The 18300-nt window shown below is 35.8% G+C and overlaps 1 pseudogene; it reads right to left on the bottom strand.

Annotated features, from left to right (window-relative positions):
• Window positions 1–8295: 8295 nt before the first annotated feature.
• Window positions 8296–8510, bottom strand: LOC110596596 (annotated as a pseudogene).
• Between the last annotated feature and the right edge of the window lie 9790 nt (window positions 8511–18300).

The following is an 18300-nucleotide window of genomic DNA, read 5'->3' as shown; positions in this document are numbered from 1 at the left end:
TGCTTGGAAGGCTGAGGTGGAAGGATTGCCTAAGCCCAGCAGGTTGATACAGTGATGGCCAGGAGCATGCCCCTGTACTCCAGCCTGGGCAACAGAGTAAGACTCCAACTCAAAAAAAAAAAAAATTAGATATTTAATTAATATTTCTGTATTATACCAATTTGTTTAAAGCAAAACTCTATCAGCTGTTAGAAGATTCCTAGACTATAGTTCTACTGCCTATAGAATAATAATTTTCCACATATATGTCATACTTCCCACACCCCTGACTGGAAAGCACAAACCTACACATACACACACACATAAGAAAAACTGAATCAGACTCTTGTCAAAATATATCCCATGTCATAACGTTAGAAGCAAATGGTTTATAAATAAAATTAAGTAATTGATTATAGAATGTTCCTGATTATATTTAATTTAGGTTGAAAGAGAATGTGGGAGTAAATATAACCAACTTATTATGTACCAGACAGTGTTCTAAACAAATGAGCTCATTTAATCATACAACTTATTTAATTTTTGCAGAATCCTATGCTTAGCTATTATAACACAGTCACTTTACAAATGAGGAAAGTTTCAGCCAAAGAGGTTAAGTGACTTCTCCAAATTTGCACAGGTAGTAAACATGAAATCTTGGAATCAAACACAGACAGTCTGAAATGAGTCCAAAGAAGCCATGACTACTTCAGGCAGGATTATACAAAGAAGGATGGTGAATACATTTGTTTAGTAGAGAGACTGTATCTGCTTGTAAATGGGAGGAAAGAAATTGGACTTTATGCAGAAATGCAAACAGTCTTGAAAAAATAATCTTACTAGTCTACATATTGCAGAAGTATGTATTTCTCTATGCTAGGCACTGTGGCATCAAGGTACATGTGATTCATAAGATATAAGAGGGATTGGGCATGGGTGGTTCAAGCTTGTGATCTCAGCACATTGGGAGGTCGAGGCAGGAGGATTGTTTGAGCCCAGGAGTTTGAGACCAGCCTAGGCAACATAGTGAGACCCCATTTCTATAGAAAAAGTAAAAAGTTAGCCAGGTGTGGTGGTGTACACCTGTAGTCCCAGCTATTTGGGAGACTGAGGCAGAAGAATTGCCTGAGTGAAGAAAGTTGAGGTTACAACGAGATGTGATCCTGCCAGAACAACAGAGCAAGACCCCAACTCGAGAAAAAGGAAAGAAAAAATAAAAAGAAAAGAAAAAAGAAAGAAAGAGGGAATTACAATGCAAAATAGAAAATTCTCTTCTAGGAACAAACTCAAAATGATGTGAGAACATAGAGGATACTTAGCCCAGCTTTGGGCAATGGGAAGTATAAGAGAAAAACTTTTGAGTCTTGAAGAACTAGTGGAAACTGTTTATGACTTGCACATGTACTTAAAGAAGCCTAAGAGCCTAAGTGTTACCTACTTGGAGGTAACATTTCCATCCAGATGTGCTAAATGCACCTCTGCTTCAAAATACGCTTAAAGAGAACCACAACATCCAACCTCAAAACCTCACGTGGAAGGGCCAGTGGGACCATGTGTATTAACAGTTGTTGAACAACCACTCTTAAGCAGGTGCTGATTATGAACTTTATAAACATTATCACTATGCTCATTTTTGCACACACACAATAAGTTTCAAAAGGGTAGAAAACTTTTCACAGATCAATGTGTCACAGCTTTCTTAATTCAAAGGACCTGATTTCCCTTTTTAATATGATACTGTCTTTCTCTTTTCCATAAAAAATGTGAACAGCCACAGAAGCGAAAATTTTCTCTGGATACCGACTTTGGGGTTATCCAGAGAAAAATAAGAGATTTTTAAATTTTCAAACAAGTAATGTTTTGAAATATTTACTAAGGAATTTTTTTCATTTATAATGACAGTACCATTTTACATTTGAAGAACAATAGATTTTTTGTTGTATACCAAGTTCTTTCACTTCTCTTAACTCATTTACTAACATAGGTAATTACAGAACAGTGCTGTTGGTTTCAATTTAGAGATGAAAAGACCAGCATCTAAGTATGTCACAAATTTAAAGCATTCAGATCTATACCAAGCATATTCATCGATGCTTTTGGTAAAACAAGATGCAGATTTCTCAAGATATTAGTCTCCTCTAATTTAACTGATCTGCTGACTTTTATTCACATATTATTTCAAAAAATAAAGTATTTGTTATCATAAGGCAAATAAAACTTAAAGCAATTGAATTTATGGAAGCAGCAGATAACTGAAGGATATATTTCAATAATCAGTATATTTATTTCTTTATTAATAATTCAAAATGATTGTGCTTTTATAGAGATTAACTTAAAATATTAAATCTTAAAACTACTTTCATTTAATAAAAAAAAAGTACTAGGCTCCTTAGAGACATATTTTGGAATGTGTACCAAACAGTTCCTGAATATCCTATTAAAAAGGGTTATGTTATTTTATGGATTTATAAAATAAAAGTTTCCAGGGATATTTGTTAAACTGATGCATTTTTCTAAGTTTCTTTTTTTTCTGGAATGTATTACTAAATTATCTGAACATATATACTAAAACATATGAAATAACTCTTCTGTTAAAACTGAATTTATTTGAAATTGAATGTCAACTTGATAATATAAGATCATAATAAAATATCTTTCAATGTTTTCTAATATTTTTTACAGTAAAATTTATACTAATTTTAAAACAAGCAATTTCTTTGTCTTGTTAATATTATTTTTAACATTGACTTATGTTACCCTTAGAATTTTCAAGCAATACATTTCTAAAAAATAAGAAATTTACAGTACATTTCTAATGGAATTTCATTAGGTGATGATACAATTTAAAATGAAAATGATCAAAATTATTAATCAGTCACATATATATTTTAGGAGGATGCCTGACTCGGTTTGTTAGTTTATATTGCCTCACAACTGTCAGTATTGATATAATCACTTGCATTAGGTAAGGGTCACAATTTATTTGCAGATCTAGCAAATGAATTGCATATCAGGTGGCTCAGCCTGTAATCCCGCGCCTTTGGGAGGCTGAGGTGAGTGGATTGCCTGAGCCTGCGGATTCGAGACCCGCCTGGGCAGCGAGACCTCCTCTCTACAATAAATAAAAAAAAAAAAAATCAGCCGGGCGTGGTAGCACATACCTGTAATTCCGGCTACTCGGAAGGCTGAGGCGGAAGGATCGCCGGAGCCCAGCAGGCGAGGTTGCGGTGTCCGGGACGGCCACTGCACTCCAGTCTGGGTGACCGAGTGAGACTCCAACTCAAAAAAAAAACCAAAAAAAAAAACAACAACCAAAAAAGAAACTCCATTTATCTATGAATTTGTTTATGGAGAAAGCTCGGGATAATTTGGCTTAGATCACAAGGAATTGTACTTCCTCTTTCTTATACCTTAGCGTTAAAAAAGAGGAATTTGTCTAATTAAATGTCTTAAAAGCAATCTAAGGAAATATATAGGAGACCACAAGGCTTTCACATAAGAAATCATTTTGAAAATAAATTGTTACAGTTGTAGGCCCCTCAAGGTGGTTAACTAGGGAAATTTCCTACTTGCTTCCTCTATTACAAAGAACTAAAGTAGCAAGTGGATAATCACACTTTGAATAGTTCATCTAAGAGAGAACAATTGAACTGAAAAGTGAGATAATACCTAATGTAAGGAATAAGGAAGCAAAGCACTGCTTGGTTGGGATCAGCTGAACCCCAAGAGAGACTACCCAGTAAGGGGAAAGGGTTAATGAAAGACCCTCAGAAAACCCACAATCTCACAGTGCCTCCTGCAACCTAGCCACAGGGGAGCCCCTTGCTTCCATGGGCCCTGAAACTAACTTAGGGAGCTGCTGGAAGACTATACAACACACTGTCCCAAGGAGCAAGATTACCTTGGGCCCCTCACTTTCCCTGAGACCTTAGGAACTACAGCAAGTTGTCATTTTAGAATTCTGCCCTCAACAGACAGTACACTGTCCTGCCTCCCAGCAGCACTAAGGCTGACGTATAAGAGAAGCATGAGCTGCGGCCCCCAGGACTTAGGCATGGGTGACCATGGGCTACTGTAATCAGGACTGAAGGTCCTCTGAAGTGTGGGCTGCTGCTTTTAAGACTGAGGTGCAAGTGAGGTATCATTCTAAAGCCCCATCCCAAACAGACTGTACAGATTGTACTGTACTGGTGCCCAGTGGTGCTGGGGCAGAAATGCAAACAAAACAAAACAAAACAAAAAAACAGTCATGGCTGCTGCCTCTAGGGCTTAGGCATGAATGACAATTAACTGACACATGGATGAAGGCAAAACCTAGATGTGGGCTACCACCGGGTTTGAGCAAGGTGCTAATCTACAGCCCTGGCCCCAGTAGACTACATGCTGTCCTGGAGCCCAGTAGTGCTGGGTCTGAGGTATCAAAGAAGAGTTGGGTAATGACCCCAGGTCTTAGGCTTGAGCATCTGCAGGCTACCATACGTAGGGCTGAGACTCTAGTGATGCTGGGGCTGAGGTGCAAGTGGTATGTGTGCTCCTCACAAGCCAACCTAGACTGTCTTACGTGAAGTCAGCATACTTCCCCAGTGGCAGGGCGGCAGCACATCTGTTGTATCCAGCATGAGCATTCCACAGGATCCAAGGCCAGAACTTGTACCCATTACTGGGGAGCCTGAGGATAAGCCAGCCTGGTCTGGCTTCACTCCGCCTCCCATATCAAACACACATTGCAGGGGCTAGGGAATTGTCCAGCCCTCTTCACCAACATTGACACCTGAATACTCTTTCTGGGGGCCTAAGTTTGGGTCTACTCACAGAGCCACTACTTTCACAGCTGGCAACTACCTGCATATGTTACTTGCAGGCCTGGGGACTGGCCCACCCAGTCGATTGCAACCATGGACAATACTGGTATGCACTGGTTGGGACCCAAAGTGTATTCCTGCCATATCCAATGCCATTGTGCATGTCACACCAACTGTCCGGTGGCCTGAGAACCTGTCCAACTACCTGGCCCATAGCTACCACTGCTGGCATTCAAGCAAACCACCTGGAGTCCTAAGAATCAGACTGCCTGGACCTAACAATGGTACAAACACATGTCACCTAGGTCCCAAGGACAGGCACACTCAGCCTACTGCTCCAAACCATTGAAGCCTGAAGACTGTTCTACCTGGTGTTCTTGTCCCCAACAAAACTGCACCATAGCCTCTATAAATAACTGCACCCTAAGTCACTGAGAACATCTCAGATACCACTGATGCTGTTTACAGCCAAAGGAATTATGCAGAATCTACTACTGTGTGTCTCCAGAATCAAAGCAGAATGCCCCACTCAACTAATAAGCAATAGAGATTTATTATCAGAAAAAAATCATCACCTATGAAAGCAATTTTTAAAAATGGGAAGAGATGATTGATACACCAGATGTACATATATCAACATAAGGATACAGAACACATAACAAAAGCAAGGAAATATAATATCTCCAAAGGAACATAATACTCCTCCAGAAAAAGATTCCAATCAAAAAGAAATTCACAGAATCTTGAAAAAGAATTCAAATTATTGAGACTGAAGAAACTCAGGAGATACAAGAGAAATTAAAAACGAATATAAAGAAATCAGAAAAGCAATTCAGAATATGTGAGAAATTTATCAAAGAGGTTGATAGAATAAATTAATCGCATAGAAATCCAGAATTAATTCACTGAAATACAAAATAAATCTGAAAACTTTAACAAGATCTAGAAGAGGAAAGAATAATAAAAGATCTAGAAGAAGAAAGAATCTCAGAATATGAAGACAGATCTGAAATAATCCAGTCAGACAAAAATAAAGAAAAAGAACTTTAAAATTAAACAAAGCCTTTGTAATATAAGCTACACCACAAAGCAACCAGATATACAAATTGTCAGTATCCCAGAAGGCAAAGTAAGAATGAAAGTGTTGAAACACACATTTAATGAAATAATGAATGAAAACATCCCAAGTCTATCTAGCAAGAGATTTAGACATACAGACACAGGAGGCCAATGATTCCCAAACAGATACAATGCAAAAAGCTCTTCTCCATGACACACTGTAGCCACAATGTCTAAAGTTAGTGGCAAAGAGAGAATTCTTAACACAGAGAGAAAAGTATGTATTCACCTATGAAATAACCCCATCAGAGAAACAGGAGATATTTTGGCAGAAATCCAACAGGGCAGGAAAGACTGAAATAATATATTCAAAGTGCTGAAAGAAAAAAAAAAAACAAAACACCAACAAGGAGACTATATTCAGCAAAATTATTCTTCACAAAGGAGGAGAAAATATTTTCTAGACAAACAAAAGCTGAGGAAATTCATCACAAGAAATTTTCAAGGGAGTCCTAAACCTGGAAGTGAAAGGATGACATTTATTATTATGGAAACACATGAAAGTATAAAACTCAATGGTAAAGCAAACATACAAATGATTAAGAGAAAGGACAAATGGTATCACTACAAATAATTGCAAAACTATAACACTGACTGAAGTTAACTGCTGTTTACTTCATGACTTCCCTTGAAATTTGCAATCCTTCAAATAGACCCAGACTTCCAAAATAGTTATATCAGAGAGATTCTGTCATTGTGATTGTTGTCTAGGTGAAGATAAATATTTTTGGTGCTTTCTACTTCACGATCTTCCTAGAATCTCTTGCCTCTTGTATTTCATTTATTTTGCTCTATTCTTTTTTCACCTCTCTGCTCACCTGGGGTTTAATTAGTCCTTTTTTTTTTTTTTTTTTAGTATAAAGTTGTTTATTTGAGAACTTTTTTGCTTAATGCAGGCAATTTATCTCCAGACCTTTTCTTCTTACTACTTTGTTTTACTGCATTCTATAAGTTTTGGTATATTTTGTTTCCATTTTCATCTGTCTAAAGATATTTTTAAATTTTTCTTTTGACATTTTTTGAATTTTGGGAGTATGTTGTTTTACATATTTCTGAATTTTTCAGTTTTCCTCCTGTTATTGATTTTAGTTTTATACCATTGTGGTAAAAAAAAAATTTACTTGATATGACTTCAATCTTCTTAAACTTATTAAAGCTTATTTTGTGTCCTGACATAAGATATATGATGGAGAAGGTTCTGTATATGTCTGAGAAGAATATGCATTCTATTGCTATTGGATGAAATGTTGATTTTTAAAAATATGTTCATTTAGGTACATCTCTGTGTACCTAAATGAACATATTGTTTAAGTCTGCTGTTTCTCTGTTAATTTTTTTGTCAGAATGATTGATATCTTGTTGAGAATAGAGTACCGAAGTGTCCTACTATTATTATATTACTATTTATTTCTTTCTTAATTTCTGTTAATATTTGCCTTATATATTTGGGTGCTTTAATGCTAGGAGAATATATCTTGATAATTGTTATGTCTTACTAATTAACCAAACTTTTTATCATAATATAATGATTTTTGTTGCTCTCCTTACTGTTTTTAACTTAAGATCTATTTTTGTCTGATAAAGTTATAGTTATTCCTGCTCTCTTTTGATTACCATTTACATGAAATATTTTTTCTCATTACTTCACTTTCAGTCTATGTGTGTCTTTAAAGCTAAAGTCAATATCTAGTAGAGAATCTAGGGTTACATCATATTTGTTTTTTCTCCCCCATTAGACCACCTTATGTCTATTGATTAGAATTTAATCCACTTAAATTTAAAGTAATGATAGGTAGGTAAGAACTTATGCTTGACATTTTGTTAATTGTTTTCTGTCTTTTTTAAAATGTGAAATGTCAACTTCTTACTCTATTGTTAATGTGAACATTTGATGTCAAAGAAATAGAGGGAATTTTACAAACTCAGAATTTTTCTGAGTCCATGAAATTTCCATTTTGTTATATGGTTTTGTACCACACTAATTCAATGCATTTCTCGACGACTATTCCAACACAGCTCCTTTTTAATTACTTCAGTCATTCCTAACACTTGACTTTACTAAAGAGCTTGAAGCTAAACAAACAAAATTTTAAATAACTTTTAGATGAATGAGATTAGAAACAGTCATCAGAAGATGATCAGGAGTGACATTTTGTCAAAATGTTTTTTCTGATACAACAATTATAAGTCAGAATCTTCAAAAACAAGGGCAGAACAAGACTATAGTAAAAAGAAGTTTCTGTAGCTTAAATCCCCCATGGTCTTAAGCCTGACATATGCAAAGCATCTTTCCGGCAAGCTAACACTGGGTCTCCACTCTTCCATCTTGCTGAGCTCTCAGAGATAGATGCCTAAAATCTATCATTAACACGTACACACCTTGGCTCTGGTTGCATTAATTATGCCTGAAGCATTTAATGCCCATCCAAGTCCAGAGGTGGAAGAACACATACACTAGCATGGTGATTGCAAAAGTAGGCTGTAGAAGCAGAAGCTGGTTGTGCTGGTGCAGCCCTGGGGGACGTGCCCTTCCACAGAGGCTAAGTAGAACAGTCCTGCTAATGAGACTAGTGGAATAAGAACAGTCAATATAGGAAGAGATGGAAACATTCTTCTCTTCCACTTATTACCACCACCATGTTTTAAAAGGTCTAAGGTCTATGGCATTAAGAAAATCCCATTGTTGTGTTCTTTATAAGGGATGATCGAGTGCTATTCCATTTCTTCTTGCTTCTCACTCTGTTGTGTCCTCCTAGCTGGCTGTGGTATCATATTAGAAATCACATCAATGATGGGATAGGCTATTCCCAATTTATCATTAATCAGTTCATTTGGAGATGCTTCATATCTGAGCAGCTTCTTGGAAAGAGCAGGCACACCAGGACCTCCAACAATGCCAGGTGGAAGGTGCAAGCTGGCTTCTTGCACCACTAAGGCTAGTCTGCGGTAAGTTGTGCTCAGCATAGTCTGGCAACCTCCCCACTCCCTTTTGTGCATCAGTTTCTATGTTCACACCTGTTTATGTTTTCCAAGTACATTTGTGAACACACATAGCAACATTTTTATATTGCAAATGATAGATATTCTATCTGCTTTCTCTAATTCTGCTAAAGGTAAAATAAAGCACTGGATTAGATTCTTCCAACAATTCTATCACCAAAAAACTGTGTAAGCATTGATAAGAAATTAAACCTCTCTGACCTCAGCTTATTTAAGCTGATTTCAAGTTGGTAATTATAATTTACTCTCTTCTTAGGTGCCAATATTATTATTATTATTTTTTAGCTCTTTCATTTCTTCTCTTGTTGTCTTTTTTTGTAATTTGATCTTTATTTGCAGTGTTATGCTTTAATTCCTTTTTACTTTTTTGTGTGTATCTACTATAAATTTTGTGACTACTATGAGGGTTTCATAAGTCATCTTATCATGATAATAGTCTATTTTAAGCTGATAAACAACTTCTTTTATATACAGAAACTCTATATGTTTGTTTCTCCCTACACTCCTACTCTTTATGTTATTAATGCCAAAATTACATTTTAATATTGTGCTTTGATTAATTAATTATTGAAATGATCATTATTCTTAATAATTCTACCTTTCCACATTTATGCTAGGATTAAAAGTGTTTTCCACACTATGATTAAAATATTAAAGTACTATGCTCTGTGTTTGTCTATATATTTTTCTTAACAGGTGAGTTTTATGCTTCCTTGTGTTCCCATATTGCCATTTAGCATAATTTTTCAACTTAAAGAATTCTTTTTAGCAAGAATTCAGTGGTGATGAACTCCCACAACTTTTATTTGACTGGGAAAGTCATGATCTTGTCTTCATTTTGGAAAGGCAATTTTGCCAAGTATAGTATTCTTAGTCGACAGGTTTTGAAAATTTCTTTTAGCACATTGAAGATCCTACTCTTTCTTGGCTTCCTGTTTAGATTACTCTCCATAAGACAAACTGATGCTCCAGAATGATTTGCCCTCGTTATATTATTTGTTCTTCTTGGGTGCCCTGGTAAACATATGTTTCACAGACTTGCTCAAGATTGCCTGGTTACATGCTCTGTCATGTGATTTCTACAGCTAAAGTTAGGTGGAAGCCTTCTTCTTTCTGCTTTTAGTCATGGCTATCAAAGTGGTGGAAACCAGAGCACAAACAGGCAGGAGCCCTACACTCATATTCTTAGCCTTTAATTGCCTCCAGCCTGTGAATGAGGGACAGTTTTGACAGCAGTAGCAGCATAGTGTCCTCTGGATTACCACTTAGGTGATACGCACTGAAACTCAACAACTCACTGGCAGATCTTGACTTCCATTTCCAGTTCTTTCAACAATTTTCTAAGGTATACATTCCCTAAATTAGATTTTCTTTCCACTGACATACATTGAAAAGATCTGCTTCCTCCACTAAACCTGAACTGATAGACACTCTTTGTTTTATTCTTTGCTTGTGTATCTTTTCTCCTATGAGACAGCAGTCTTTATGAATAAGGATATAATCTGTCTTTGTTCATTCATTAATTTCTTCATTAATATGACGTACTCTTTGTATGTTTAGATCCTGTAATTATACGATGTTTGACCCCCATGTGTTCAACAAATAGTCACTCAATGAATTAGAAAATGTATCATGTTAGGTAATATTTAAGGCACTAGAGATATAGAAATGTATAATACTACATGCTAATTTCTGTGATTCATCAACAAGATCAGAGGTGACATATGCCTAAAGGAAGAGTATCATAGAAACTGATGTACAAAAGATTAATAGAAGTTAGGGACAAAAAAAAAGTGATAAAGAATGATTTTTCCAGCTGGGCTTGGTGGCTCAGCCTGTAATCCCGCGCCTTTGGGAAGCTGAGGTGAGTGGATTACCTGAGCCCACAGGTTTGAGACCCGCCTGGCAGCGAGACCTCATCTCTACAATAAATCAAAAAATCAGCCAGGTGTGGTAGCGCATGCCTGTAATTCCGGCTACCCGGAAGGCTGAGACGGAAGGATCGCTGGAGCCCAGCAGGTCGAGGCTGCGGTGGCCCGGAGCAGCCACTGCACTCCAGTCTGGGTGACAGAGTGAGACTCCAACTCAAAAAAAAAAAAAAAAAAAAAAAGAATGATGTTTCAGGTGGAAAGAAGTGCACATACTAGAAGGAACAGAAGGAGTACCAGAAAGGGTATTGCTGAAGCAAGGTGGAGATTATTATGGATGAGGCTTAGTGAGGAGGGGTGGAAATAGATCCAGAGAGGCAGAGAGAGACTGACCATTGAGATCATGTATACATTCAAAGGGAATAAAAAAAATTTAATGAAGGACACAGGATGCTATTGCAGCATTTAAAAACCTTTGAGAAGATTTCCATTACACTTTGGAGCAGTGTGGACAATTGAGAAGTTATTCAGTGGAGTGAAATTGGAATTGGGAGATAAAGCAGGAGGCAGGTACAACAACTGAAGTGAAAGTGATTTTTCATCTCTGGGATCCCAGAATCTGGCACAAATACTGGCACCTAAGAGGAGAGCAAATTATAATTACCAACTTGAAATCAGCTTAAATAAGCTGAGGTCAGAGAGGTTTAATTTCTTATCAAAGCTTATACAGCTTTTTGGTGATAGAATTGTTGCAAGAATCTAATCCAGTGCTTTATTTTACCTTAAGCAGAATTAGAGAAAGCAGATAGAATATCGATGATTTGCAATATAAAAATGTTGCTATGTGTGTTCACAAATGTACTTGGAAAACATAAACAGGTGTGAAGCTGTGGCTACATCGAATTTGTTGTCTTCCCTAATTGTGTGTTTATTTTCTGAGTTCCTGATCTCATATATTCTAATTTCCACTTTCCTAGTGGTTTCTGATGTCACCTTCTTTGCCAAGTACTCTTTCCAGTCATAAGTTTATTTTTTCCACTAACTGAGAAAAAAACAACAACAGTGAAATAGAGAAAGATATATGGGTTGGGGGAAAAATACTACCAAAATAATTAGCTATTCAAACATGCCATTGGAAATTCAATGTAAAAATGTATATTATTTTCTTATTAAAAATTCTAAGAGGTGAGTTTTTGTTATTGTGTTATAAGAATGTTATTTGTTTTGCTTTTTATTTTCTTATTAACTCTTTTGTCCTGAGATAAATTGTTCTCCCATGAGGTCTAAAGACTGACATTTTTGTGGACAATGTATATGTCCAAGGACACTTCAAAGGTTAAGCAAATTCTATTCCTAATGCCATGATCACTAAATTGTAAATGCTAGCAGCTTTAGGCTTGATAACTTTGGGCCTTTAAATTTGCATAAAGATTCTTCCACCACTGTGAAATATCAGACACTGCACATTAGAAGTGAGCTATAAAGAATATATATACCACAGCATGAGAAAAATATTTACATAATATTTTTGTTTAAAATTAAATATATAATAAATATTAATTCAATTGTCTTGCTTTCAAAGACAAATCTAAGATGTGTATTTGGAGAGGCAAAAATCAATTTACCTAAAAAAAATCAAAGCATATAATTTAGCACTTTGGGTTTTTAAGAAGACAAAGAGCTCTCTCTCCTTAGATAACTTGAAGTGAATTTTACACTTTCTCTTTTATTGACTGGCTTGGAAATGACAAAGCAAAATTAAAACAAAAGGAATCAAAGCACTTGTAACAGAGCATCAGAGACACAAGCCAAGGATACAGCTGCATAACAGTGATTTTTTTTTTGCAGTTAACACCTGGGTCGTTCTATTTATAGAAAGATATCACAAGTTTAAACACGGATAAAAATGGCTCACAAATCCAATAAAATTTGGAATGAATGACTGTCAGCAATATCAGGGGATTTTCACCCAATATATTTGCCAAAAAATCAATAACATGAATAAAGCCTTCTGTATTGTGGGCAATCAAATGCTCAGTACCAGGGACCACTGCTTAAATTAATTTAATCCCAGAAGTGCTCTGTATGTTTCAAAGCTAATACCACTGAGGCTTAAAATTCACATGTGATAAGCTAGAGGATATCTTTTAATAATGGTTTAAATAAAAGGAAATTATATGAAGAATCTGAATTAAATGCTCCATTGAGTGGGCTCAGTTTAAATTGCTCTTATCTCTAGATGGCATGTTTTCCTTTGTTTTTTATTTCTTTACACAGCAAAGCAAGTGGCAAGCATTTAAAAAAAAACATATTGCTAGTTTCACTAAAACTTATGACTGCTTTTTGAAACTTTGTTATAAAGATTGTGTTGGATATCATGGTTCATTAAAATGTCTTTCATCTCTCACACCTTCAGACTCAGATCAAAAATCACCACCTCTTTGAAGCCTGCCCAGATTCCCTGAGGAAAATCAGTGGCCTCTTCCTTTGTTTCTAACTACTCTCTTGTAACACACTATAAACACTTCTGTAAACACTTCTTCTGGCTCTTGACTGTAACATAAGGACCTGACACATATTTTACTGAGTAAATGTAAATGTCATATCAAGTAAGCAACAGAGCATATAAACAACATCTGCTGTATAGCTTAATAGTGGTCCTGGGTTTTTATTAAATATAATTTTACTTTAGAGGTCAAGGTTTAACATGGAAGATAGTTATGCAAAGAAAAGCCATGTCACGGTTGTGTTCAAGTCGATACATTCAGAATTTGTTAAGGTGCTGCTCTCTAAGAAGATTACTAACACAGTTATATAAAAGTTTTGAACAGCTATTACTTACCAAGCACAGATAGCTATTACATACCAAGCATGGTGTTAGGTGCTAGAAATTTAGAAGAAGGCAGAGTAGTTGCTCTTAAGGAAATGCCAGCTGAGTAAAAAAGATTTCTTACTGTCAGAAAATCTTTAAATTTTTCAGAAATGTATTCAATACACACAATTTATTTATTATTTCTATTTACTAACTGATGCTGAAGAAACAAAATAAGATTAATATTACATTTTAAAAAGCCACTCTTTTCTTCTTTTCTAGAACTACTTGGCATTGAAGAAATGCCCTAACACAGAGCCAGCCTGTCAAGACTTAAAGTGGTTTTTTTTTGGTTTTGTTTTGTTTTGTCTTGTTTGTTTTTTATTCCAGGTGTTAAAAAAAAAAAAACTCTGTCAAATACTAACTGAACATAAGCTGAAACACTAGAGATCTCAAGATAACACACAGCAAGAAATTGCTCAGAAGACTCACTAAACTAACATCTACAACACATACAAGAAAAAAAAAGCTCCTAAAAAACTATAAAGAGGGAAATAATACCACATTACAATGTCTATTATGTCTAGTTTTCAACAAAAATTATAAAGCATACAAAGAAATAAAAAAAATAGAGCCTATTCACAAAATAATTTTAACAGAAACGCTCTCATGAAGTAGAGACATTGAAGTTTCTAAACCAAATATAAGTAAGCTCTAAAAAAGGAAACCATAGATTAAAGGAAGCTAGAAAAATGTCTTAAAAATAGAGAATATAAATAAAGGGATAAAAACCATACAAGAAATAAAATCTAGTACAATAGTACTGAGTACAATAAGTGAAATAATTAAAACGAATAATTCACTTGAGGGTATCAATAGCATATTTGATCAGACAGAAAAAATAGTAAGCTTGAAGATAGGTAAATGAAATGATCTAGTCTGAGGAACAGAAAGGAAAAATAATTTAAAAAAAGTAAACAGAGCTGAGGAGACCTATGTGATGCCATCAAGTGAACCAACATAAGCATAATGAGAGTCTCAGGAAATGAGGAGAGAGAGAAAGGGACAAAAGACTACTTGAAAAAATAATGGTTGCAAATTTCCCACATTGGCTAAGAGGCATGGATCTACAGAAAAAAACTCAATGAAATCCAAGAAGGATAAACATAGAAAAACATAAACCAAGATATATTATAATCAATCTATCAAGCCTAGAGACATAAAGAATCTTATAGTCACCACAAGAGAAGCAATTCATCATGAACAAGGGAGCCTCAAGATTAACAGTATATGAGCTGAAACCTTGGAGGTCAGAAGGCAGGAGGATAATATTTGCAATTTGTAGATTTCTTAATGCAAAGAATGCTAAAAAAAATTTCAATTCAGAATTCTGTATTTGGAAGAAACACACTTCAAACATGAGGCAAAATTAAGAAATTCCCAGAACAATAAAAGGTGAGAGTGTTTTTCTGTGGTAACTTGACCTACAAGAAATTCTACAGAAAGTTCTCCAGGCTACAATAAAAGAACATTGGCAGTCATATGAAGCCACATGAATAAATAAAATTGGTACAGGTGACTACATATAAAAATACAAGGCCAGTATTATTGTGTTATTGTTTGTTTGTAACTTCTCTTTTCCTCATATGGTTTAAAAGACAAATGCATTAAAATGAATGAAAAATCGATAGTAGTGGAATTTTTATAATAAAAATGTAATTAATGACATGATTGCAAAAAGGGGGATAGAGTTGTACAGAAGCAGAATTTTGGCATGCTTTTGAAGTTAAGAAGGAATTAGTAAAATCACATTGTTATAAATTGAAGAGATTAATTGTAATCTCAGGGTAACTACTAAAAGATAACTAAAAGTTACATAAAAAAAGAAATGGGAACCGGGCTCGATGGTTCAGCCTGTAATCCTGCGCCTTTGGGAGGCTGAGGTGAGTGGATTGCCTGAGCCCGCGGGTTCGAGACCCGCCTGGGCAGTGAGACCTCATATCTACAGTAAATCAAAAAATCACCTGGGCATGGTAGTGCATGCCTGTAATTCCGGCTACTTAGAAGGCTGAGGCGGAAGGATCGCCAGAGCCCAGTAGGTCGAGGCTGCGGTGGTGGGAGCAGCCACTGCACTCCAGTCTGGGTGACAGAGTGAGACTCCAATTCAAAAAATAAAAAAGAAATGGGGCCCAGTCCACGAATTTCTCAAGCATTGTTCCCCTCCCCTACCTTGGGAAGATGATTCTCCTCATTCTCTCTCTCTCTCTCTAAATTTTTAAATAATATATTTTTGATTCTTAAAAAAATGAGAACAGAATGTCAGTGGTATTTTATAAATAAGTAAACTTGAGGCGGAGGATCTCTTGAATCCAGCAGTTCAAGGCTGCAGTGGCCATGAGTGTGCCACTGCATTCCAGCCTGGGTGACAGAGTGAGACTCCAACTCAAAAATAAATAAATAAATACATACACACATACATACATAAGTAAACATGAAAGAAGGCAGTACTGGAGAAAAATGAAAACCAAAAAAATGACATTAGAAAGCAAACATCAAAATAGCAAATCACACAAATGTCTTGGTTTCCAAGATCATATAAACATTTTATTTATACCACACTGTAGACTATTAAATGTACAATAATATTATGTCTAAAAGATAATGTATATACCTTCATTACAAATACTTTATGGCTAAAAAATACTATTGACCATCTGAGTCTCTGAGAAGTTGTAATCCTTTTGCTGAAAGAGATTATTGTTTTGGTATTGATGGCAGCTGACTAATCAGGGTGGCAATTGCTGATAGTTGTGATGGCCATGGCAATTTCTTAAGATAAGACAACAAATTATGCCACACTGACTCCTCCTTTTATGACATATTTTTCCGTAGCATGTGATGCTCTTTGATAACATTTTTCAGACTGTAGCACTTCTTTCAATATTGGAGTCAATTCTTTCAAAACCTGCTGTTACTTTATTGACTAAATTATATTCTAAATCCTTGTTGTCATTTCAATGTTTATAGCATTTTTCACCAGGAGTAGTTTCTTTCTCAAGAAACCACTTTGTTTGCCCATTCATTAGCAGTAACTGCTCATACATTCCAGTTTTATAGTGGTATTTCAGCAATTCAGTCACATCATCCAGTCCTGCTTCCATTTCTAGCTCTCTTGATATTTCCACCACATCTGCCATTAGTTCCTCCCCTGACATCTTGAAGTCCACATTATTCATGAAGCTTGGAATTAACTTTTTCTAAATTCTTGTTAATATTGATAATTTAATATTGACCTTCTCCCATCAGTAAGAAATGTTCTTCATGACATCTAGAATGGTGAATCCTTTCTAGAAAGTTTCAATTGACTTTGCCAAGATCAGTAACAGAAATCACTCTCAGTGGTAGCTACAACCTTACAAAAAATATTTTTTAAAAATGAGATTTATGACTTGAAATTATCTCTTGATTCATGGGTTGCAGAATAGATTTTGTGTTAGCAGGCATTAAAACAACATTAATCTCTTTGCATATTTCCATCAGGGCTCTTTGGTGACCTGGTGCATTGTCAAAGAGAAGTAGTTTGAGAGTCATCTTTTTTGTTTGTTCCTGAGCAGTAGGTCTTTTTTTTTTTTTTTTTTTGAGTTGGAGTCTCACTCTGTCACCCAGACTGGAGTGCAGTGGCCGCTCCTGGCCACCGCAGCCTCGACCTGCTAGGCTCCGGCGATCCTTCCACCTCAGCCTTCCAAGTAGCTGGAATTAAAGGCATGTGCTACCACGCATGGCTGATTTTTTGATTTATTGTAGAGATTAGGTCTCGCCTGCCCAGGCTGGTCTCGAACCCGCGGGCTCAGGCAATCCACTCACCTCAGCCTCCCAAAGGTGCGGGATTACAGGCTGAGCCACCGAGCCCGGCTGAGCAGTAGGTCTTAACAGTGGACTTAAAATATTTAGGAAACCATATTGTAAAAAGATGCATTGTCATACAGGTTTTATTGTTCCACTTATCGAGCACAGGTAAAGTAGATTTAGCATAATTCTTAATGACGCAGGGGTTTTTGAAATGATAAATTAACATTGACTTCAATTTGAAGTCAACAGCCACCTTAAAGAGTTAGCTTAGTTTTTGAAGTCAGGACTTGACATCTCTCTAACTACAAAAGTCCTAGATGACAAATAGAAGGTTCTTTTATTTACATTAAGAATCTATCATTTAGTGTAGACACCTTCATCAGTTATCTTCTGGATCACTTGCGATAAAAAAGATACCTGCACATGCATGTTTATTTCAGAACTATTCACAATAGTAAAAACATGGAACCAACATGGAACCAACTGTGCTGTCAATTGAAAGTGGACTGGATTAAAATAGATTCTACATCAGCACTTTGCTTTGTACTTTTATATTATGGAGATGGCTTCTTTCCTTAAATCTCCCCCTGCTAGCTTCCAACTTTTCTTGTGAAGCTTTCTCTATTCTCTCAGCCTTCACAGTATGGAAGAGATTTAAGAACTTCTTCTGGATTAGGTTTTGGCTTAAGTAAATGCTGTGGCTGGTTTGATCTTCTATCCAGACAACTAGAACTTGCTTCATATGAGCAATACAACTTTTTATTTATTTATTTGCTTTTTTATTATTCATGTATTAACTGAAGTAGCACTTTTAATTTTCTTCAAGAACTATTCCTTTGCATTCACCACTTAACTGAGTGATTGGCACAAG

The sequence above is a fragment of the Carlito syrichta genome, unplaced genomic scaffold (genome assembly GCF_000164805.1).
Source record: "Carlito syrichta isolate Samal-C Ts95f unplaced genomic scaffold, Tarsius_syrichta-2.0.1 Scaffold311462, whole genome shotgun sequence".
Lineage (NCBI taxonomy): Eukaryota > Metazoa > Chordata > Mammalia > Primates > Tarsiidae > Carlito > Carlito syrichta.
The sequence above is the reverse complement of the archived record's forward strand: the minus strand, read 5'-3'. Positions and strand labels throughout refer to the sequence as shown.